Below are 8303 nucleotides of genomic sequence, written 5' to 3'. Positions count from 1 at the left end.
GAGTGGCAACTTTCAAAGAGCTATGAACATAGCCCCCAAGATCCCTCTGCTCCTCCACCTTACGAAGGGCCCTACCGTTAACCCTGTATTCCACATTCTTATTTGTCCTTCCAAAATGGACAACCTCACACTTGGCAGGGTTGAACTCCATCTGCCACTCCTCAGCCCAACTCTGCATCATATCTAAGTCCCTCTGCAGCCGACAACAGCCCTCCTCACTATCCACAACTCCACCAATCTTCGTATCGTCTGCAAATTTACTGACTCCCTCTTCCAAGTCATTAATAAAAATTACAAACAGCAGAGGACCCTGAACTGATCCCTACGGAACTCCACTTGTAACTGGGCTCCAGGCTGAATATTTACCATCTACCACCACTCGCTGACTTCGACTGGTTACCCAGTTCTCTATCCAACTGGCCAAATTTCCCTCTATCCCATGCCTCCTGACTTTCCGCATAAGCCTACCATGGGGAACCTTATCAAATGCCTTACTAAAATCCATGTACACTACCTCCACTGCTCTACCCTCATCCACATGCTTGGTCACCTCCTCAAAGAATTCAATAAGACTTGTAAGGCAAGACCTACCCTTCACAAATCCGTGCTGGCTGTCCCTAATCAAGCAGTGTCTTTCCAGATACTCAAAAATCCTATCCCTCAGTACGCTTTCCATTACTTTGCCTACGACCGAAGTAAGACTAACCGGCCTGTAATTCCCGGGGTTTTCCCTATTCCCTTTTTTGAACAGGGGCACAACATTCGCCACTCTCCAATCCCCTGGTACCACTCCCATTGACAGTGAAGATGAAAAGATCATTGCCAACCGTTCTGCAATTTCTTCTCTTGCTTCCCACCTAATCCTAGGATATATCCCGTCAGGCCCGGGGGACTTGTCTATCCTCAAGTTGTTCAAAATGTCCAACACATCTTCCTTCCTAACAAGTATTTCCTCTAGCTTACCAGTCCATTTCACACTCTCCTCTTCAACAATACGGTCCCTCTCGTTTGTAAATACTGAAGAAAAGTACTCATTCAAGACCTCTCCTATCTCTTCTGACTCAATACACAGTCTCCCACTACTGTCCTTGATCAGACCTACCCTCGTTCTCATCATTCTCATGTTTCTCACATACGCATAAAAGGCCTTGGGGTTATCCTTGATCCTACCCGCCAAAGATTTTTCATGCCCTCTCTTAGCTCTCCTAATCCCTTTCTTCAGGTCCCTTCTGGCTATCCTGTATCCCTCCACTGCGCTGTCTGAACCTTGTTTCCTCAACCTTATGTATGCCTCCTTCTTCCTCTTTACAAGACATTCAACCTCCCTCGTCAACCAAGGTTCCCTCACACGACCATCTCTTTCCTGCCTGACAGGTACATACATATCAAGCACACATCGTATCTGTTCCGTGAAAAAGTTCCACATTTCAACGACAGGATTCCCTGACAGCCTATGCTCCCGATTTATGCTCCTCAGATCCTGTCTTACAGCATCGTAATTTCCCTTCCCCCAATTGTAAAACCTGCCCTGTTGCACGCACCTATCTCTCTCCATAACAAAGGCGAAAGTCACAGAATTGTGGTCACCATCACCAAGATGCTCACCCACTAACAAGCCTGTCCTGGTTCGTTACCGAGTACCAAATCCAATATGGCCTCCCCTCTGGTTGGACAATCTACATACTGAGTTAGAAAAGCTTCCTGGACACACTGCACAAACACCGCCCCGTCCAATCTACTTGATCTAAAGAGCTTCCAATCAATATTTGGGAAGTTGAAATCGCCCATGACTACGACCCTGTGGCTTCTGCATCTTTCCAAACTCTTGTTTCCCAATCTGTTTCTCCACATCTCTGCTGCTATTGGGGGGGGTGGGGGGGCTAGTGTAAACACCCAACAGGGTGACTGCACCTTTCCTATTTCTGACTTCTATCGGTGTTGCACTGAGGACAGAAAATCTCCAGTGATGGGGATTGACGTATCTCATACAATGGGTGTAAAGTATGTGATGAAAATGAATTGGAACTATGACGCTTCAGTGGGGCCCTGAGAATTTCTGAGCTCCCCCCCTCTCCCTTTCGTACAGGGCTGCCTCAATCCAACTGAGAAAGGAGACAGCCAATTGCGCTAATTCAATGCATGAAGATTTATTCACATCGTTCTGAAAGCAATGTGTCAAGGGTCAGAGGATCTACACAATACAGTCGTGTCTCAATGACAGAATTTATACTATCAGCATAACCCAGAGGGTCAGAATGCTATGCAGCCAAATGTGCTCCATGTTGTGACACTCGTTACTTCATGCAGCAACGGCTAAGGTGCCAACAATGCAGTCTACTCAGTCTCTCGCCGCTGTTACACTGAGTCCGAGAACACCTTCCTCCATTCTCCTCACACACGTTCACCAGTAATGCTGGAGACAGATAGGAACAGCACATTAAAGGCAGCATTCTTAAATACCATAAAGACTTAAACACCTCGTCATGGCTAGCTGAGAACGTATGCGCTCAGTGCAGTGTTCCCAGTGTGGTCTACACAAGGTACAGCAGTTTGTAAAACGCTCCAGCTGGTGATTGACCCAAAGTACATTGAGAATTTAAGAGTGAGCTTCGATGACATTGTGAATCAGCCAAAGCGTTTTGGAAACAGAAAGACGGTGCGATCTATCCGAGGTAGACTGGGAGCAGAAGAATGAACAGAGACCCCATTGTGGTAGGCAGGACACCGATGAACACGCAGAACTCCCAGATTGATCTACCAGTACATAGCTGCAGGTGAGAAGGGAGCACAGTGGTCCCAATACGGACAACGCAAGTTCGATTCAAAACTAGACAGGAGGACAGTACCCCCCCCCCCCCAATGTGGTAGTCCATATGAGTAATTCATCGTTTTCCCACAGAGTCATTTCTCAGTGGGGCACAGTTAAAAACTAGGAAATATTAGAGTCTTGCAAGAAAGGTACGAGAATAATCATGGGTGATTTATATCTTGAACAAGGATTGGAAGAATCAAATTGGCAAGAGGAGTCTGGAGGCAGAGTTCATTGAATGTGCTCGAGACTGTGTCTTGGAGCAGTAGGCTGTGCAACTAACCAGGGAGCATGCCACACTGGATTTTGTATTGTGTAATGGGGAGAGACTAATTGATGACGTCATGGTTCAGGATCCTCTTGGAGTCGTGACGAGGATACGATAGAATCCAAAATTTCGTTTGGGTGAGGGAAAGCGGTGTCCCATGGCCGTGTTCTGAAATTAACTATCTGCATGAGTACAGATGGGCAGGAAGGCGAAAATGTCAGCCAGTGGATCAGCAATGGCAGATGATTGAGGCGCTACTCTGTTCCTCACAACGAAAGTGTATCCCACTGAGGAAGAAAGATGGTAAAGGGGTTTTGGAAAAGCATCCGTGTCTAAACAAGGAGATCAATAACAACTCAAAGTCAAAAAAAAACGAAAGTACTGCAGAGGGAGTGGCAGGCTGGATGATTGGGAAACTTTCAAACAGAAACAAAGGAATACTATAAAATTAACGAGAAGAGCTAATGTCAGTTCCGATGGTAATTTAGCACAAAATATCTAGATGGATATCAAAAACATCTCTCGGTATATACAAGGGAAGGCAGTCGCTATGTTGAGCCTTGGAAGATGAAATAGGAGAGTTAATAAATGGGAACATTGAAATGGCACAGCTGTTAAATCAATTCTTTGCCTCAGTTTTCCCAATGGATGTCCATATTAATATTCCTATTGGAATGAGCAATGCAGAGCTAATAGATTGGCTAGAAGTTGGAACAATTAACGTCGATCGCAATAAAAGTACTCAGCAAACCCACAAAATTGATGCAAACAAGTCTCCTGGCCCAGATTAGAGACAAATCCAGTGTCCTGCCGGAACTCAGTCCTGTTCTTTCAATTCCTCTGCCTCCACCACATCTTCTCAGATGAGCAGTTAGTCCACTCCCAATCATACAAAAAGTCCCGCTGTTTCAAACAACGTGCTTTCACTCCCTTTGTCACCCATACACATCTCCACTGCACCACCCACCCCCCCCTCTTCGTTCCCCTTTCCACAGCTCAAAACGCACACACCAAACACAATAAAGACAGAGTCATAGAGATGTACAGCATGGAAACAGACCCTTCGGTCCAACCCGTCCATGCCGACCAGCTATCCCAACCCAATCTAGTCCCACCTGCCAGCACCCGGCCCATATCCCTCCAAACCCTTCCTATTCATATACCCATCCAAATGCCTCTTCAATGTTGCAATTGTACCAGCCTCCACCACATCCCCTGGCAGCTCATTCCACACACGTACCACCCTCTGTGTGAAAAAAGTTGCCCTTTTATCTTTCCCCTCTCACCCTAAACCTATGCCCTCCAGTTCCGGACTCCCCGACCCCAGGGAAAAGACTTTGCCTATTTACCTTATCCACGCCCCTCATAATTTGGTCCCCTTTGCCCTCACCGACCACCCCACCAATCTCCGCATCAAATGTATGATCTTGAAACGCTCCTGCAAACTCTAACTGGACGCCACCACCAAGAACGTCTTCCCCTCCCCACCTCTCCTCGAGGGCCATTCCCTTCATCAAACCTTGGTTTGCACCCCTCTCCCAAATAACGTTCCCGAACCGCCAGGTACCTCCCCCTCCAACCGGAAAAGATCCAAACACTATGATTCTCACTTCCATCCAGCGCTCCAAGCATTCCTTCCAGGTGAGACAGTGGCTCCCCTGTCTCTCCTCCAAACTAGTTTTCCCTATCCGGTGGCCTTCCAATGTGGCCTTCTCAGGGAGGCCCAAACATGGAGACAAACACTGGCGCCCCCCGCCTGTGGTAGACAAAACCCCTTCATGGTCACCACCCATTTTAATTCCCATACCCACTCCCTGTTCGACGTGACAAACCTTTGCCCCCCCGCCCCCCTCCAATTGCCACCACAGCACAAATTGGAGGAACATCCTCATCGTCATTATTGGGCAGTCTGCAGACCAGAGGTCTCAGCAATGAGTTTTTGGAGAGTCACGTCACCTCCCTTCCCCATCCCCAGACTCCCTTTCCAGCCCCACCCTACCTTCCATTCTCGGCACTGACCTGGATTTATTCCTCCCATCGACCAAGTCCTTCAGCTGCCTTCAACCCATCCTGGCCTTGCAAACCCGCCCTCCCACCCCCTTTCCCTGAAGCTCCACTGATGCCCACCAACCCCCCCCCCCCCCCACCCCCAGTCCTGCGTTCTTCCAGCCTCTTGCTCGTCTCCCCGGGCCTATTGGCGTACATCTTCGGGCTCTGAAGGAAGTGGAGGCTTGACAAGTGGGTCCATTGGATACAATATGACACAATTCCCTGCTTGGAGGAAATGGGTACAGTGGATTCGAATAAGGCTAATGCTCTTATTCACAAAAGGAGAGGAGTCAAGTTGTGGTGAACTACAGGCCAGTTAGTGTAGCATCTGTTGTTGTGAGAATGTTCGAATCAATTTTCTCAGAAGCAGCGTCAGAACATTCGTCAGATCAAAACGGTGTCCTTCAGAGTCAGCATGGTTTATCATAGAATCCCGAAAGTGCGGAAACAGGCTATTTTTTGTCCAACCAGTCAACACCGACCCTCCGAACAGTAACTTCCCCAGACCCCTAACCTTCTCATCCTGGCATACTATGGGCACATTTAGCACGGCACATTAACCTGACCTGCACATCTGTGGGCTGTGGGAGGAAACCAGAGCACCCAGATGCCAACCCATGCACCCGTGGGGAGAAGGTGCGAACTCCGTGCAGACAATCACCCGAGGTTGGTCGCAGAACCACTGTGAGGCAGCAGTGCTAACCATTGAGCCACCCTAATAAAGGGTCAATCGCGTTTGACTAATCTGCTAGAGTTCTTCCAAGATGCGACGAGCAAAGTGGAGCATTTTTATTATTATTATCTTGAATGGTTGCCTGGCTGATTGATAGAAGCCTGAAAGTCGGATAAATGCTTCCTTTTTTTTTTCTTTTCAGGGTCATAAGAGGTAACTAGTGGGATGCCAGGGTGGGGTACGTGTGCCCTGGCTATTTAACAATTGATAGATCTACTCAGATGCAGGGATCAAAGGCGCTCCATGCAAATTTGCAGACGAGCCAAGAATAGGCAGCATATTAAATTGCAGTGCAGAAATAAGTCCCTTGCAAATGGAGAGTGGGCCAAAATGCGGCAAATGGAGTTTTAATCTGGATAACCGCGAGGTCATGCATTCTGGTCGGAGGACGACCTATGAGCTAAATGGGGAGAGACTTCGGGTGCTCAGGTCATGAGGGGATCTGGGTGTCCAGAAAACTAGCAAACAGGGAAAGCAGATAATAAGGAAAGCAAACGCAATTTGGGCTTTTCTAGATAAATAAATAGAATATTATGGTAAGGAAGTGCTATTGCAACTGGGCGAAGGGTTGGTAAGACCACACCTAGAGTTTTGTGCGCAGTTCTGGTCCCGCCATTTTAGAAAATGAAGACACTGGAGTCAGTTCAAAGGGGGTTGACTAGATTGCTCCTAATGGTTAGGGGTTTGTAGTCTGAGGGGACATTGAACAGCGTAGGCCGATGCTCTCTGGAATTAAGAAGAACGAGGGAAGATCGAGTGACGTAGTCAAGCTGATGAAAGGTGCGGATCAAATCAACTTGGGATGGAGGCATCCCCTTGTGGGGAATTCTAAGGTGAGACATCGGAGCTCTGTGATCAGTGGTGGCCCATTTAAAACAAGAGCCAGCGAGATACGACTGCTCAAATGCAGTTGTGGACCTGTGGAGTTCGCCGCCACCAAAGTGCTGTGGGATGCTGGGACAGTGAGTAAATCTAAGGAGAAGGTGGACAGGTTTTTAATTGGTGACGGGGTGAGGGGTTACAGGAAGACGGCAGTGAAACGGGGGGGGTGAGGAGCAGAGCAGCCATGGCAAAGCTGAATCGATGGGAGGAGACCAGAGTGCCCAAAGGCCAACCCAGGCCCCCATGGGTTTCCTCTCGTAGTCCACAGATGTGCAAGGCAGGTTAATGTGCCTTTGAGGAGCGCCTTTGACCCCTGCATCTGAGTAGATATATCAATTGTTAAATAACCAGGAAATAACCACCCTGGCCTCATTCTGTGCCATTTTTTTTGTGAGCCTATGAAACGATGTGATCTACCCAAGTTGGATTGGGATCACAAAGAGTGGATACTCCCTCCACTGTCACTCACCCGAGCTGAACTGGGCCCTCCCTGAGGATGGGACAGAGCTCACTGCGTAGTCTGTTTCAAGGTTGCTGGGACCAGGAGAGTACACATGCAAAGTAATTGCACCACAATTTGGTGCAATTACAATGGGCCAAGGATGACGCACAGCGGAAAGCGCAAGCAAAATGAACTCGATACTGATTCGGAAAAAAAAACACGTGTTCAGGGCAAGAGACCAAACGCTTTCTCAACGAGGGAGGTGTTAATAGTTGGCTTTGAAGAGCAGAGGGAGTGGGTTATGGTGACGGGCGAGGTAGGCAGCTTCAGCAGCAGGTAGCGAGAGGGACAGTCACCAATCAGGAACTGATTTGAGTCTCGGAATTGGTGGGAAGTCAGCATTGGAGGGGCACAGATACCAAAGAGTGCTTTTTGAAGTGCCTGCAGAGACAGAGAGTAGGGAGATCCTGGAAGGATGTTAAACGATGCTAATCACTGCACAAGCGTGATTGGCTGAAGGGCCTTCCCCCCCTCTCCCTCAGAATGTTCTGACGGTAGTGCGCAGGGAGGTATACTCACGTCCAACAAGGTCCCTTAGAGACATTCCACCTTCAGCAACGATGGATTGAACCAGCACGAGAGCCAGGCTCACAAGAAGAAGAAGGCTCAGCACCTTCCTCATCCCTTTCTCTTCTTACAGAGGCGGTGAGCTCTTGGAGCACAGAAGGTCATTAAAAACAAACATGCCTCCCTCGAGTTAATCATCTCCCAGGCTGTTTGAGGTTGAACCAACTTTGGAATGATTAACCGGACCGTTCGCTGACCGAGGGCAGCAGGAACGGGGAGCCAAAGACGAAAGTCGCCAGGCTGTCTATCCTTTGGTATTCACTGCTGGCGTTAGCGCTGGAAAAAACCAGCTCCCGGAGTGAAACGTGCGTCATTTTGCTTGCATTAAAGGCGAAGTGATCTTTCTTTTTAATTGAAGCTCGAACACACGAAGCGACAAATGTGGATTTAAGAGTAGGGCACACATTTATTTCAGCAAAAAATAAATAAAAATGAAGGAACAGGGGGTGATCCGTTCAGTCCATCACGCCCCTTTGGGACAGCTTCCAAATGT

General features: G+C 48.3%; 1 long non-coding RNA gene across 1 annotated transcript; it reads right to left on the bottom strand.

Annotated features, from left to right (window-relative positions):
• Window positions 1–2131: 2131 nt before the first annotated feature.
• On the bottom strand, window positions 2132–7891 carry LOC140470503 (uncharacterized). Its single transcript, XR_011956501.1, has 2 exons — window positions 7763–7891; window positions 2132–2413 (listed from the first exon to the last, which is right to left on the bottom strand). It is a non-coding gene; the product is annotated as an uncharacterized lncRNA (long non-coding RNA).
• Window positions 7892–8303: the final 412 nt, after the last annotated feature.

Source organism: Chiloscyllium punctatum, chromosome 51 (assembly GCF_047496795.1).
Source record: "Chiloscyllium punctatum isolate Juve2018m chromosome 51, sChiPun1.3, whole genome shotgun sequence".
Lineage (NCBI taxonomy): Eukaryota > Metazoa > Chordata > Chondrichthyes > Orectolobiformes > Hemiscylliidae > Chiloscyllium > Chiloscyllium punctatum.
This window is presented reverse-complemented; position numbering and strand designations above follow the sequence as displayed.